Source organism: Peromyscus leucopus, chromosome 3 (genome assembly GCF_004664715.2).
Source record: "Peromyscus leucopus breed LL Stock chromosome 3, UCI_PerLeu_2.1, whole genome shotgun sequence".
Lineage (NCBI taxonomy): Eukaryota > Metazoa > Chordata > Mammalia > Rodentia > Cricetidae > Peromyscus > Peromyscus leucopus.
In genome coordinates, this window is record NC_051065.1 from 64,075,298 (window position 1) to 64,091,403 (window position 16,106).

Here is a 16,106-nt window from a genome sequence, read left to right on the forward strand (position 1 = left end):
TTTTAACAGTTTTAGTTTTTGTATTTACATCCTTGATTCACAGCCAGTAAGTTTTGTGTGGTGGTGTAAGGGAAGGCCCGGACCTCATTCTCTGTGTGTGAACACGCAGTTGCACCCACATGGTTTGTTGACTCTTCCATCCCCTTGTATAGTGACAGCCACTTTATGGCTGTGCAGAGTTAGTACAGAACTCTCCGTTCAAATCCACTGATGTACGTGTCTGCAGATATGCCCATATCGCAGCGTGTTAACAACTGCAGCTTTATGCTGCTTTAAAATTATGAAGTCTGTCTGCTAAATGCTTATTCTTAAGATTGCTTTGATTTCCTCACATTACTATAAGAATTCCAAATAGATATTATACTGGTAATTTTAGTTACTTCTCTGTTGTGTGATAAAATACCATGACCAAGGCAAATTATAGAAGAAAGAGCTTATTTTGGCTTATGGTTCCTGAGGGTTAGTTCCCATAATGTCAGGGCAGAGACAATAGGGATGGTGGCTAGAGAAGGATGCTGAGAAGCACAAAGCAGAGAGAGTGAAGTAGAAATGACAAGAGTCTTTAAGATCTCAAAGCCTACCCTTAGTGACATACTTCTTCTGACAAGGCCACACCTCCTAAGCCTTCCCAAACAGAGCCACTAACTGGGGACCATGTGTTCAAACATATGAGTCTATGGGGACATTCTCATTCAAACCACCACAGTAAGTTATTTTGCGCTGTGGAAGCTTGCTGAAAGCAGGCTCTGGGAGCAAGAGGGTCTTCCCTTGTCTCCTAAAGTTTTGTCAAGTCTTCTTCCCCCTGAGTCAGGAACTCTCAATGAGAAATGATGGATAGTTAAATCAAAAAAGAACATGAGATATGAGCCTTTCTGTATGGAATACCATACATTTCCCCCAGTGCTGAAGAGGCTTCCACAGCAGTTCTGCAGGAGAAGTCCTCATCTTGCCCTGAGCAACCTGGAACTTATCCACTTGTACAGGACAAAAACATTGATTGAGAGACTGGAATCTGGATGAGTGGTGTGGAAGGGACTGTGGGCAGATTAGGGAAGACAGACACTTGTTTTGTGAGTGCTGCTGCTGAGCAGATGCAGCAGGGACCAGAGCAAGTGCAGAGATTTAATTAATACGAATGAGCTGGGGCTCTCTCTGGATCTGGAGAGCATGGGGCTGTCTTTGCTTTCCTTTGAGCAGTGCTGTGCTTTAATAACAAGTGTCTTTCACAGCTTTGGTCCCATGGTCATGTCACACTTCCTTGGGACTTAGAATGGGGTAGTGTTTTTCAGAGATTCTCCTGCCTGATGTGAAGTTTTGCCAAGTCCACCTCCCTCAGAATCAAGGGCTCTCATGAACATTACTCAGGAGTGGAATGTGGTGGATGGAGTCGGCTGGTGGCAACATGGCCATGGTACACGGGGCAATGAATATCCCCAGACCTGAAAAGTAGCTCCTGGAACCTTCCTAGCAGCTAACCCTGATGGAACTTTACATCACTTCCATGCCATAGGAGCAACCATAGAGCAGCCCTCTTTGGCCCCCGTAGAGAATACAGTCACTGCAAAGGTTTTGTCAAATGGTAACCTCAGCTGTCAGAGAAAGATACTGTAGAAGGCAGCTGGGGCCTCAAGTGAGGCTCCGAATTCCAAGAAGGCTCTGAAAGGGGCTGTTTCCTTTACTCTTCTCTTGAAATAAGCATGGTTTAGCCTTATCTAGCCCTTTGATTCTGGAGACATCCGTGGGTGGTGTCTGTTTCTGTAGGTTGTGATGTTGGGGAACTATGTGTCCTGGGCTTGAGAGGACCAGACAAGCTGAATGCTCAAGACAGAAGCCATGCTGTAGGGCTCTCCTGGCATGCCCTTTCTGTGTTCCCTCTCCTAGAAGAAAGTAAAAGCTTTTGTCTTGACACTGAAAATGGTGCCAGGTATTCTACCTGTACTGCTCTGAAGGGTCCCCAGATCCCCTTGGATGTGGAACATCCTCAGAAGAGCCCACAGAGCCAGGCTTGTCCTCCTTAATAATAATTATTATTAATGTCCAACATTAATAATCCCATTGGGAGCTGCAACTGCTCTGCTAAGCACCGAGCAAATATAGAAAGTGTAAATATGTGTGTGTGCTCCTTTGAGCTAAAAGCAAGGAGGCAAGATGTCCCAAGTGTTGTTATCAGTAAGAAAAATAAAACTGGAGAGCAGGGTGGGGCTGAGCTCAGAGTACCACAGGAAGGAAGAGGACTGCAGCAGAGTCCTCATAGAAGCAGCCATACTTGGGGATATATGAAAGCAGTTTGGGGCACATCCCCATGGCATTGCCCCTGCCCCCACCCAAGAATTGTTTTCACTTTGATAGACTTGAGAAAACTTCTAAAGTGTGTTTTCCAAGCACTTACAGATTCTGGCCTTGTGTCCTGGAAACTCAGAGTCTACAACACACTCACTCCACCACACTCAGTTCTGGGCTCATTTGCTTTGGTCTGTCTGTGACCCTTTCCCAGTGCTGACAACCCAACTCCACCTTGGCAAGCAGGATCTGGTGGGAGGGGGTGCTCTGGGGGCAGTGGGGTTCTGAGAGGTTCTCTTGGTGATTCTGACAGGTAAAGTACCTTGCTCTGTGGTTTAGGCTGATAGTCACCAATTACTCACTATCTATGTCTCTCTGAAGGATCTTGAAAGGAACATGACCTTTCTGATTGTCATGCATTTCTCCCTTGTTGGGCCATGTTCTTTTCCAAATTCCTCTTCTGAATAATAGATTTTAAGTTACACTTTTAATTTTTAGCTATTAACTACAGTAACTGTCTGTCTATAATAGGTCACACTATTACCTGGTGTGTACCATTCAGGGCAGCTGCAATTCCTACATTCTGATGAGACTGACTACCATGATCTTCACTATAAAGGGTCTGAAGACATGATAGAGTTTGAGTTGCATTAGAACGTTTCAGACTTTGCCTCGAATGGACTTCTGAACAGAGTGTGTTCACATTAAACATACTCCAGAGAAAGTCACTGACTTTGAGGATCACACTGAAGACTGGCTTCAAGACCAGGCTACACTGAAGTTTCTGGAAGTAAAGATCAACTAGTGTTTGGTAGTAGAAACATAAAGTACAGATTACTTGTGCTGGAATGTCACCACAGTTCTATTGAAATACAAAGTCTGTGACCAATTGTCTTAGCTGAGAAATTACATACTTGTTCATTTTTGCCCTTGAGAAAAAAGTGTACCCATTGGAGATGAGAGAAGTCCAGGAAATCATCCTGAACCATCACTAGCATGCATGTTGTTCAGAGATAGCCTTGCTTGGAAGACAAGGAGGGCCACAGTGAGTGCTCAGTCAGATGGAAAGACTGATGAAGGAAGGGAGGCTGTGTCAACAGAGAGGGAGAGACATGGACACCAGACTGGAGCTCTGAGATTGGTCTTGGTTTCCTCCCACTGTCTATAAAGAGGTCTCCATCACAACCATCTCTAGAATCTGATAAGTGCTTTATATCATCCTACCCCTGGGGAGGCAAGAGAGGGTGGACATGAACACACCCTAGATGTTTCTGAATGTCTGTACACCACCTGCTTACCTGGACTAGCAGGTCATTCTTTAGTAACAGATCATTGAAGGGGAGGACCAGGGGATCAAAAAATAAAGAGAGAGTAAATGTTGGGGTTAGGAGGTATTACACAAGGTATGCCTTATACTAAGCAAGTTTAATAAGTACAGCATCTTATATACAATTTTCAGAGGAAAAATGGTGTAGAGTCATGGAAAAGTATCATACTGTGGGGTAAAGCCAGCAGGAGGCTAATCAAGCAGTGTTGCACAAAGAGAACACAGTTTCTCTCAAGAGCACTGCAGACAGAACACACGGAGGCCTTGGGACTGATAACCACAGCTCTTGAAGGGGGAAGAGTTGGTTTCTCAGGAGCCAATGCTGCACCTCTCCCAAAGTCCTGACCCAGGCCATTATTTGACCTGCCAAGCATATTCCTGGTTTTACAGAAGGAACTGTCTTCCTTCTCCAATCATCAGGGCCTCGGGGAAAGCCTTGGATCAGCCCAGCCCTCAACAATCTGCCATCATGGGTATCCATTAACAAGACTATGTATATGAAGCAGCAGAATGGGCACTAACTTTGTGGAGTTTGAAGGTGTCTGTATTGCACCACAGAGCAAGTCCTTGTCTAATTTGGTGGCTCAGGTCAGCCCCAGCCAGCTTGCCTCCACCCATCTCTACCATCCTCCTCAGGTCATTGGCTGAGGGGCTAGAGCAGCCTCGTGTGTTATGTGACCCACATAGGGAACTGAGGAGGAACACTCACTTTCTCCATCACTGAAGAAGCTATGTCTCTGGGACTAGCCAGGAGGCCAATCCTTTGATGAACCTGTGTCTCCCAGAAATTATGGCTGTCGTAGCTTCTGGGAATGTGGTTCTGTGGAGTGAGCAGAAGAGAGGCAGTAACTTCCAGGGAGGCAGCCCTGCATGCCCACCACACAAGGGAGACCCCTAGATTTGAACTACCCAAGGTCCGTGGTCTGCAAACCTTGAACCTGAACAGTGCATTCAAATGACTCTTGCAGTAGAAGCAGACCTGAAGGAGTTCTGTCAGAAGGATTGGTTTATGCAGCCACTAACCTTAAAGTGAGTTGCAGACTCCGCTGAGCACTGGGTCCTTGGAAGCATCCTTGACTTCTTTTCATTAACTCTAGAAGAAATGTCTAGTGTAACTTGCTCATTTATGGAACCCTTGCACTAAATGCCCGTTTTCCTTAAAGATGACAATACACACTTATTATTCATGTGTGCGTTAAGGCCACCAGCCAACGCAAACACAACCGTGTGTTTACTTGTAAAGGACACTTTTCAGACCTTGCTCCATTATCCTCCAATTTTAAAGACACATAACCCACAGGAAGGAGTAAATCTTAATGTGGTGCTCCCTGTTCTCTCTGGAGCCTGTCACCAAGAGAGCATATTGGAAAATTATGAACTAATGTAACACACATCCAGAACAATGCACTCCAAGATACTGGCTGTTATACTGGGTGATGGTTTAGTGAGCAGTCTGGCAAGACAGTTACCGAGGCAAGCATTTAGGAATCTAGGTCAGTACCAGTTCAGAGTCAGAAATATAGAGATGTTTGTGTAATGAAATTGAAGAGAAATGGGCCACAGTGAACCAGGCAGGTCAGGGACCAGAAGATGATCCAGGCTTAAGTGAACACCAACTTCTTCAGAAGTAGAGCTACTGCCTTAAACCCCACTGGACCCAGCAGTTGGGGCATCTGCAGGGATCAAGAGTGCACTTGGACTTTCTCACATCATGGGTTCTTATCCCACAAACACTCGGTCTCTCTGAAGGAACCTTGTGGTAATCACCAGAGTTTGTTAACTCATCATGTATAGAATTCAGACTCACCAGCCTCTTTCCCACTTGCCTCTTCTTACTCGGGTTCTTTTTCTTTAACTGTATTTATTTAACTGTATGTGGATGTACATATGCCTGAGTGTATGCATGTAATGCCTGCAGAACTCAGAAGAGGGCATTATATGGCCTGGAATTAAAGTTACAGATGATTGTGAGCCACCATGTAGGTGCTGAATCTTCTGCAAGAAGACCAAGTGTTCTTTACTGCTAAGCAATCTCTGCAAACCACATGCCCAGATTCTTCACATCCTTCTGAGTTCAGTAAATGAATTATTACTATATATGCAAAGGGACTTCTAAAGTCCTGTCTAGTAGCAAATGGAAGAGAGACCTGTGGTGGGCTAGACAGTGTCTTCACAAAGATCCTCACATTCGAACCCCTGACAAGGGGATGTTCCACAGCAAATAAGGGGAAGGTCTTTTGTGGTTATTTGAGGCATCTTGAGATGGGCTTATCCTGGGTTATCCCACAGATTCTAAGCACATGGACAGACAGAGTTAACAGAGACAGAAAAGGAGATGTCCAGGTTCTCAGGAGGCAAGGGCAGGCATGATGCTTCACTAGATCCAGGCTCTCTGATAGGAGGCTGAAGATCAGAGCAGATGTTTCTTCAGAGCTCCAAGAATGCAACGTTATTCACTGATATGATCCAGTGAGACAGCCTCTACCTCTGTCCCCAACATTGTGTGAAAATAGTATTCTGCCACCTCTACCACAACCAGTGTTAGGCTGTGGTGCTTTGGTATGGTCACAGTGGGATACCTATTTCAAAGTGACATGGATGCCCATGCCCACTCTGCAGGTTGAGAAGTCAGGGCTAGAGAGAGCTGTGTACTCAAGATGAGAACTGAGCTCATCTGCCCGCGCCTCCCCTTCCACTCTTCCCACTCAGTGCCACAGAAATCAAGCCCTGGCTCCTTCCTTGTCCTCCAGACCACTCTTTTTGGCTGGGAGTTTGGTTCTTATTCATGTTTGCCAGTGGGAAAAGAATAGAAATGTGTTCAGCTTAATGTGATTTTTTTTCAGATTTGAGAGAAAAAGACAAGCCTGTCTCCCGTACTGACTTTTCATTTCTGTTTCTACTCTCCTGATATGTACTCAACAGACAAAAGTTTCATGCACAGTCTGAATTAAATTCACAGAGATGGCAATTAAATAGAAATCAGTCAATGGGGCCAGCAAGGTTTGGATTTAAAATGTACTCTCCATGGAACAGGTGGTGCTTTCTAGAACTAAGGCTCCTCTCAGGGTATGTGTGGAGTACACTGCATGGCACAGGGGTCTGAGCTAGTAAGTCTGCCATTGTTACTCCTGCTTGAGTTGACCACCCACCCTTTCTCTTTTGGGAGCTCCGCGTGCCTGGGTCACACTGCCATATGCATTGTCATTAGAAAGGCTCAGTCGGCTGACTTGGTTTGACGGGTCTTTCACACACATTGGCTCAGGTTCTACATTTAGGTGAGAATACAAGCTACGGCCACAACATAACTGTAGTATTTACTTCTCCCACTGATGCTACAAAGTACATGACCAAAGCAGCTTCAGGAAGATGTGGTTAGGAAGGCAAGGGGCAGAAGCATGGATGCTGGTGCTCAGCTCACATCCCCCCTTTTGATTCAGTCCAGGACCCAAGGCACCCACATTTAGAATCTAGAAACTACCAGACATTCCCAGAGGCTTTGTTTACATGTTGATTCTAAATTCTATCAATTTGATAATCAAGAGTATCCATCACATGACTTTATTAAAATTTTTTTTATTTTTTTTTTTCTAGACAGGGTTTCTCTATATAGCTTTGGAGCCTGCCCTGGATCTCACTTTGTAGACCAGGCTGGACTCAAACTCACAAAGATTAGCCTGGCTTTGCCTCCCCAGTGCTGGGATTAAAGGCGTGCACCACCACCACCCAGCTTTTTTTTCCCCCCTGTTTTTCAAGATAGGGTTTCTCTGTATAGTTTTTGGTGCCTGTCCTGTATCTTGCTCTGTTGATCAGGCTGGCCTCAAACTCACAGGGATCCGCCTGGCTCTGCCTCCCCAGTGCTGGGATTAAAGGCGTGTGCCAACACTGCCTGGCGACTTTATTAACATTTACTGTTGTTAAGAATATATATAAATTTTGAAACAAACAGTAGAAAAGTAAATGAATTAACAAAAACGACCATAATAATCCATTTCTCCTGTCATTAAATGCAGCTCTCAGACTTTATCGTTTCACTGTTTCTGGTTTTAGTGTTCACTCAGTCTTCATATTATGTTTACTGCCCAGTGTTCATGGACTGCCAACCTTGAAAATCAGTTACCTCATTACATTGCCTTCCTTTTCTTTATTCAACAACATTAATTAAAATCCCTAATCCCTTTGTTTCATAACACTATGTGAACATGGTTTTATATATACATTCTGTGTCCATCCATCTTCCATGTATCTCTTGTATCTTGGGAAATTCTTGTGTCTGGAAGCCTCATCCACCATGGGCACACACTCCACCGCCTATGCCCTGCCTCCTAGGCTTTCTATCATCTATGGAAAAGATTTCAAATCTCTTCTCTCCCTTTAACAAAATCTCCAATGAAATGATAGCAAGATTGCTTATTAAATAAAAAATATTAATAACTGTATTAGTTAGGATTTATACTGCTGTGAAGAGACACCATGACCAGGGAAACCCATAAAGGAAAACACTTAGTTGGGGCTGGCTTACAGTTCAGAGGTTTAGTCCATTATCATCACGGCAGGAAGCATGGTGGCATGCAGGCAGACTCTTCCACCTCTGTCTCCAGTCGCCTCAACATTTAGGGCCCCAACAAACAAATTGTGGCTGGTACACCATTCCATAAAATCAGTTCACATGGGTGTCTTTGATGGCCTTAGGCACTAACACAGTCTGCCTTCTTACCTTTCAAGATAGACACCTACCCTAATTACAAGGGATAGTCACTTACATCTTGTAAAGACTTGAGTTTGGGCCCCATACCCCACATGTTTCACCAGGTGGAGTGGCTTGCACTTAAAAAATCCCTAAACAGGAGAGATGGAGACAGGAGGAACTTGATGGCTAGCCAGCCTTAATCTGTGAGCTCCAGGCCGATGAGAGTCCCTATTTCTATTTTTAAAGATTGCCTTTCACTTTATTTCTAATTATGTATGTGTGCATGGGTAAATGCTCATATGCGTAGGTGCCCACAGAAGCCAGAAGACAGAATCAGATACCTTGAAGCTAGAGTTACAGGTGGTTGTGAGCTATGTATGTTGGGTGCTGGGAGCCAAACTCAGATTCTTAGCAAGAATCCTAACTGCTAAGATATCTCTCCAGTTCAAAGAGCCTATTTCAAAGAAAAAATGGTTGATGTTCTTGATGATACCCTAGTTGCCCTCCAGTCTCCACATGCATGCACACCAATAAGTACACATAGATGAGCAGTTATACACAGGAGTGGGGGGGAGGGGTGAAGGGCAGAGTCTTCAGTCCCAGTGATTTCTGTGTAGTTGAAGAAATATTCTCAGAAGTGAGGTGCTGGCCTTCTTCTGGCTGCCCCCTGTACTCCTCCTCTATTGCAGAAGGCAGTGTGCACTTGTGGCTGGATGGTTCATCAGTCTGATTCCGCTTGGGTACTAGGGAGTCAGCAGCCTTCCTTCATTTCAAACTCTCTGCTTCTTTGAATCACAGCTCCTAAAGTTCCTGCACAAAGTCGGTTCTGAAGGAGCTCTGAGTCTTCCATGTATGTCCTGGGGCTGCAGTCCTCTGCACAGGAGGCTCCCCACAGGGCCTTTGTAGGCACCACCATCTCTGTGTGGTCCTGTGGAGATGGCTAGGAGGTGCAGGGTCACACACAGGCTCTTCACAGAGCCTTCTGTGGGGACGAATACTTTGGCTTCTTGATTTTTCTGGCATACGAGCAGCTTCTTGCCTCTCAAGAGTGAATCTCTTAATTTTGCATGTTTAAAATCTGAAGAAGGTGAGACTTTCCTCCAAAGAAAATGCAAACATAGCCAGTAAGTATATCATCATTAGATTTCCTAATAAAGAATGGATAATTCTTGGGAATATTATCCAATCGAAAAGAAGGAATGGGAGAGGGGGGGGTCTCTTTGTGGTTGAAGTGCTTGCTGCACAGGCATGAGGACCTGAATCTGGACCCCCAGGACCCTCAGTGCTGGGCAGGTGGGGCAGAGAGAGGACTCTGGAGGTCTCTGGTCAGATAGCCTAGCTCAAATGACAATACCCAGGTTCTGTAAGAGAGACCCTACCTCAAAAATAAGAGAGAGAACAATAAAGAAACATCTGTGGGCTAGAGAGATGCCTCAGTGGTTAAGAGCTCTGTCTGCTCTTCCAGAGGACCCGAGTTCAATTCCCAGCACCCACATGGCAGCTCACACCTGTCTGTAATCCAGTTCCAGGGCTTCTGACACCCTCACACAGACACACATGCAGGCAAAACACCAATGAATATAGAGTAAAAATAAATTCTAAAAATAAAGAAAGACATCTGGCATCAGCTTCTAGCCTCCACATGTACATACATGGGCATGGGCACACACATACACACACACACACACAGAGAGAGAGAGAGAGAGAGAGAGAGAGAGAGAGAGAGAGAGAGAGAGAGAGAATGAAGTGCTATACAATGTTGTGCACTGCAGTATAGAAAAAAGGCATGGAAGCATGATGCCTTTTTTAAGTTTCTTTTAAAGACATAGGAACTACTTTGAATTTACAGTATTGATTTCACAACTCTGAGACTGTACTGAACCCACTAAGCAGTGCCTTGGCAGAGTGAACTGACATGTAGATTTTGTCTTATTTTACTTTTAAATACAATCACTTTTTCTAATTATTTCAATAAAGAGGTAAAATGAACACATACACACAGAGCCTATCTGTGTATGATAAGATGAAGTCATGGGTAAGATGTAACTCACTAAAGGACAAAGGTCAATAAATAGATTTTAAAGTTTTCATTTATTTTAAATATATAGAGAAATGGACTGAAGGACCTGAAAGGGGGTAGGATACTATTGATGTATTGAATTCAGAAGCTTTGTAAACAGTAAATGAGAATTTCTTGTTTTGTGGGCATGCATAATAAAGGTGAAGGCTTAGTTACCAGTGTTTTAATGAAAAAGTACAGTGTGTCTAGTTCTGCTGCTATTCTGTTAGTTTGCATGGGTAGCTTTGACGATGTGAACTTACAAGAAAAAAACTTTTAGGATAAATTATCATTTGTGGGACTTTTTTACACTGTGGATAAAACCGTAAACAATATATTGCAGCAACACCGAGTCTTATTGAAATGAAATAAGCAAAAACAGTGGGGTGGATTTGGAAAAAAAACAAAGCTTTCTGCATTCCGAAGAAGTTGACTGGGCATCTGCAATGTTTGTGGTTCCTGAAAAGATGAAGTCATTGTCCCTCCCTTAAAAAGAAAAAGGAAACAAAGCCAAGCTCATTCGGAATAAAAGTGTGGAAACAGTGATGGATTCAATGCTAACTCTTTGTAGAAGAAAAGATGGTGTGGCCATTATGGTCCAGTTGGAAAGAAACGTCCCACAGAGGGGCTGAGGGCAGATTTTCCTATAACCCTTCTGCTGTCAATCAATGTTAGGCGTCTCAATGTCATTCTCAACCCAACCATGGTTACTTTAGTTTTATATCCATGGTTGGTGCGTTCCAGAGCAATTCTGCAGAAAAATGTGTTTTGCTGTGTTTTGACATCAGTCTCATAGTGTGGTAGGAGAGAGAGAGGTCAGTGTAGTCAGAAGTTTTCTCCTGCGTCCCACCTGGTCCCACAGCCGCTGAGACCCAAGTAAACACACAGAGGCTTATATTATTTACAAACCATATAGTCTATGGCAGGCCTTTTGCTAGCTAGTTCTTATACCTTCAATTAACCCATTTCTATTAATCTGCATTTTGTCACATGTTCTGTGGCTTACTGGTCTGCTGGCATGTTGTTCCTTGGGCAGCAGGCTGGCGTGTCTCTCTCCTCTCCTTTCTTCCTTCTGTCTCTCTGCTTGTATTTCCTGCCTGCCTCTAAGCTGCCTTTCTGTAGACCAACACAGCATTATCTATCAACCAATCAGAGCAACCCATATTCACAGCATACAGAAAGACATCCCCCAGCAAGACTGCCCCTAAATCACAGTTGCAGCCCTTCTGTCTGGAGAGATTCTGTGTAGATATGAGATGCCACCTTCTTGGTTCTGAGCAGAGCTGGCATCTGATGAACTGTCCACATTGGCGGGACACTAGCTGGGAAAGAGGTTGGAAAGCCCCCAGGTTCATGTTACATTTTTGTGGAGTTCTCCCTGTCCTGGGGTCTCATCGCATACTGCAAACATTCCTTATGGTAAGGACAAGGGAGGGTGAGCAGTGTCTGCAGCAGGTGTCCCTGGGTGACTGTCTGCACTTTAAATAGAAGTTGAACAAGAGTGCTGCTTCCAGCTCATGGCAGAGCCTGGTGCAGGATGCACAGGCAGACAAACACTGGCAGAGCCAAGCAGGTACCCTCGGCTCTCACAGAACCCTTTCCTTTGTGCTAAGCCACGTGTATTAGGCCAGTCCTCATGGAGCAGGTGGTGCTGGCTCACTGAGTGAGGTCATCAGAATGCCTGAGTGTAAATAGGCAGCTTCCTTGTTGGTGTCCTCTTCTGCCTCTTCCTCCTTCTCTTCCCTCTCTCCATCTCCTCCCGCTTTTTCTGCTTCCCTCCTCTCCCCCTTTCTTCCTCTTCCTTCACGTCTTCTCTTTTGTTTGATTTTTGAGACAAGTTTTTGTATGAATCTAAGGCTAGCTTTGAACTTACAGTCTTCCTGGCTGAGCTGGTGCTACAGATAGGAGCCACCACGTCTGTTCCCCATGTTCTTCTGAAGTATTTGTAAGGGCATTGTTCTACGTAAGAGAAGCCATTTGACTGAGCCTCGGCAGGTGAGTCCCACTGCCTCTGTGGAACTCCCTTCTCCAGCCCATGTCTCCTTTGGGCATTGGAAACTGAGGGCTTGGGCTGTTCTATTTGCCTGCAGCACCTCTTTGGAGAAGTCACATGACGTCTCAGTGGTTCCAGTTTCCTTCTCTGCAGTAGCTATTCTGCCTTATTCTATGGGGATCATAAGAGGCACAGTACCATTATCCCTTGAAGACTGTCCCCACCCAAAATGGCCAAGAAGGGATGAGACACCATACAGTACACACTGCAGATGCCACTGCTTAGCATGTCCTAGGGTGGTGGAATTATTTCAAGTTTTAAAATCCCTACTGGAGAAGATGTACCCAACTTTGTTCTTTTTAACATCAGTGTCCAAAAAACATCTTAGAAAAAGAGGTGGAGCTGAGCAACTCACCTTAATACTGACCATCATATCTACATCACCCCAGACCATGGGAGGAGACCTGGTAACCAGTATGACAGGTTGATTAGAAGAAGCATACACTTATCTAGGATCAAGCTAAAGAGCTGAGAGAAAATCACTTTCCAAGGATTCCTGAATTCCCATAGGGAGAAATCCTAAGTGTCAATGCTACTTCTCTTGTCTCCACCTCGAGGCTGACTATCGGGTTAAGAGGAAAGCTAGGCATGTATGCTTCCCTGTCTTGGCCATAGGCATAGAGAGATTATAGAGGAACACACTGTTTGCTCTCACAAACAGCAACATGAGTTCCTCACACACCTGGAACGGAATGGTATCCTTGAAGGAAGTACCAGGCAGAAACCCACAGAACCCAAACACATAATAAAGGGTGAGAATATCAGTAAATAGGAGAGGCTTCAGTTTGGGGAGTGCCCTGTCCTAAAACTGGGCTCATTGTGAGAGGAGCTGGAATCATGACACCTGTTTAGGCAGCAGATCCCATGAGAGCTACTTGGGAGCCATGATCCAAACACTGTGTCCAGACCATCAGCATCATGTGTAAGGCCACACAGCCAGGAGTCCCCCACAACCCAGGACTGCTGTATGACAGAAACTGGGCCCCAATGGAGTGAAACACCAGATTAACCCAAGGAAAGACTAAGGCCAAGGAATTCAGATCCAGAGGGAAAATGGAAAACATCGTTCTGGGTTTTTGTTTTTGTTTTTTTTTTAAAGAACTATAGATATGATTAAAGAAGATGGAAGCTAAGAAAGAGGAGGCCAGCTAAGAAAGAGGAGCCACTGGCCTTGGAAAAGCTAATCAGGAATTTTAGGAATTAACATATGCTGATTTACATTTAAGAATTTAGGAGCTGTGTGAAAAAGAACAAAATTGGGGAGACAGGACTGAAGGAATCAGGCAGATGCGCTCAAAGACATAGAAGCCAGCAAGAGCTGTGGAGGCTGCCTGAGGGGCTACGGGGCCCAGGTAGAGCTCCAGAAGCTGGGGCATGAAGGACCAGGGAGCAGTGATCCCGAAAGGGGTCATTGTTATAATTTCTGGTATGAAGAGTCGCTCATTCCTGGACTGTAGCTACAACAGACTCTTGCCCCAGATTTGAAAAGGAAACCCACAAGAGAGCATCATCTAACAGAGTGTCTAAACATAATGAGAGCATCTACCTTCATCTCGAGCTGCTTCCTGCACATGCCATCGGCTTTGCCAATAAACCGAGTCCTCAAAATACCAAACCCACTGGCAGTTCTTGCCTTGTAGCCTTTCCTAGTGTGGATGTTCTTTTGTTGCCTCTGTCGGAGCTACACTGTTCTTTCCTTAGGAAACTTCCCAGAATTCCTCCTTCAGTCTTATTCCTGTTGACCATGGGGTAGAAGACCCGGCAGCCTCGAGGCTCTTGCACTGCTGCTGTTCTGTTCTGGTTGCTTGACTGACTTTGACTCCCGTGGCTCCGTGAGCTTCCTTGCATTTGGAGTCACCATGGCTCATGGACACATCAGTTAGTTGATCGTGTCCATCAGCACCTCAAAAGTCACAGGGAATGACTCAAACTATAAGCCAGTGGATTATATAGTAGCCACAGTAGGGCCCAGAGACACAGCAGAGAGCAACCATGGAATGTATAACTGCTTATGCAAAGTTAAGTTTCCTGCCTAAATAGAACACACAGAGAGAGAGAGAGAGAGAGAGAGAGAGAGAGAGAGAGAGAGTGCTTCTACCACAAACTTCCATGTTTATTAGAAACTTTAAAAATCAAAATAAAAGTTTTTAAGTTTATTTATTTCATTTTATGTAAAAATGTTAAGTGCCCGCATGTATGAATATGCACCACATACATGCCTGATGTCCATGGAGGCCAAAACACATCACATTTTAAAGTGTCTCTTTCTGTGGCTTCTTCGGTGGTAGATGGAAAGCCATGTGAGAGGGAAGGGCTTGGCTTCTTTTAAGTTGTTGTGTTGGGAATCTTGATTGCTCCATATGTGACCATCGGTCATGTGTCACAGTAAGGACACCTTTGATTGTATCTCTTTGCAATTTTCAAGACTTCTGTTCATAGTAATTCCACTTAGTATTCAGGAAACCAGTCCAACCACAACTTCCAATGCATTTCAGACATGATCCAGTTAAAGTGGAGTCCCTTGTTAGTATAACAGGAGAGAGGGAGCTGATAGGCAGGCCTATATGCTCCACACAGGGACACACAGATTCTCCAGTGAGTTCTGTAACATGTAACGTCCAGAGAAGCCAGAAGGAAGGATTTCAAGGTGCCACAATAAAACCTATGACCTGAAATCCTAAAAGCATCAGGGGCTTCGTTTAGAGATCATTCTTTGTTCCATGTGCAATCCTCACAAAGCTCCTTGCTATGGTCCAGACCCATTACACATTTGGAAATAGAAACATTTAAAAGGCAAATGGAGCCACAGAGAGCAAGCACAATGATGGCCCCAAGACGGCCCAACCGCCGGAAATTGGAAAAAACACACACTTAACAACCAGAAACCAGATGCAAAAAAGTAATGCCCTGGGGCAGATTGCTTGGATATCATGCATAAGGACTTAGGTTCAATCCCCTGAACCCCTGAAAAAATAAAACAGCTACAAAAATCAATGCCATCTCATGCACAGCTAGTTAGCTGAGATCACCCCACATCATAGCAGAGCTGATAAAATGAAGACCAAAGTATTTAAGGAAATCCAGTGAATTTAGCATCTTCCATTTAAGAAGACAGGGAAGGAAGGAAGCATTCTAGGTAGACACAGTATTAGATCCTTCTATTGAAGTTATAGTCTCTTATGCACGTAAAAATAAGAGAAGTAACTTGGACGGCCTAGCTTTGGTATTCCAGCTGTTCACTCAGGCCTCCTGGAGAACCTTGTGTCTTTCCTAAGCAGATAAATGGACTTTTGTGGCTCTGATGGAGACAGCCTCTTCTGAGGGAGAGCTGAAATCCAGGACACTTTGGCCTCTGTAAATAGGATAAAAGCTGGCAGATTTTCAAGCCTTCTTGAGAGGGACCATTAACTGAGCATGTCCTTTCCAGATGGATATCAGTTCACCAACTTCCTAAGCTTTCTCCCAGGTGCTTCTGGTCAAGATGGGGAGGGCTGTCCTGGGAGTCTGCATACAGATATTTAGGGTGTCCATTGATCTGAACAAGGACTAACCCTTGACCCAAAGATGGCCAGGGACAGGTGACACAGTGGAGGCTGACTGTCTGAAGAATGTTTCCTGTGTCTTTCAACTCCTAGCAACCCACTTGTCTACATGGGACCACTGAGCTCTGTTTTGGACAAGCACAGCTTTTTTCTTGATC

The 16,106-nt window shown here is 44.6% G+C and overlaps 1 protein-coding gene across 4 annotated transcripts in view; it reads left to right on the forward strand.

Annotated features, from left to right (window-relative positions):
* Dpp6 (dipeptidyl peptidase like 6) overlaps positions 1 to 16,106 on the forward strand; it is an 876,452-nt gene that overhangs the window by 551,395 nt on the left and 308,951 nt on the right. The gene's annotated exons all lie outside the window — the stretch shown is intronic.